The sequence below is a fragment of the Lupinus angustifolius genome, chromosome LG10 (genome assembly GCF_001865875.1).
Source record: "Lupinus angustifolius cultivar Tanjil chromosome LG10, LupAngTanjil_v1.0, whole genome shotgun sequence".
NCBI classification, from domain to species: Eukaryota; Viridiplantae; Streptophyta; class Magnoliopsida; order Fabales; family Fabaceae; genus Lupinus; species Lupinus angustifolius.
Genome location: NC_032018.1, coordinates 6,195,714 through 6,196,157, shown reverse-complemented (window position 1 = coordinate 6,196,157; position 444 = coordinate 6,195,714).

The window sequence follows — 444 nt, the reverse complement described above, 5'->3', positions numbered from 1 at the left end:
TCACCTTCATCCTCATCCTCATCCTCATCCCCAACCTTATCCCCATCCCAATCCTAATCGTAATCCAAATACTCATCCTCATCCTCATCCTCATCCTCACCCTCACCCTCATCCTCATCCTCATCCTCATCCTAATCCTTATCCTAATCCTAATCCTTATCCTAATCCTAACCCTATTCCTAATCCTAACCTAATCCCTAACCCTAACCCTTATCCTTATCCTAATCCTAATCCTAATCCTAACCCTAATCCTAATCCTAGTTCTCATCCGCATCCTCACCCTCACCCTCATCCTCATCCTCATCCTCATCCTCATCCTCATCCTAATCCTTATATTAATCCTAACCCTAATCCTAACCCTAATCCTAATGCTAATCCTAATCCTAATCCTAATCCTAATCCTAATCCTAATCCTAATCCTAATCCTAATCCTAATCCTAATCC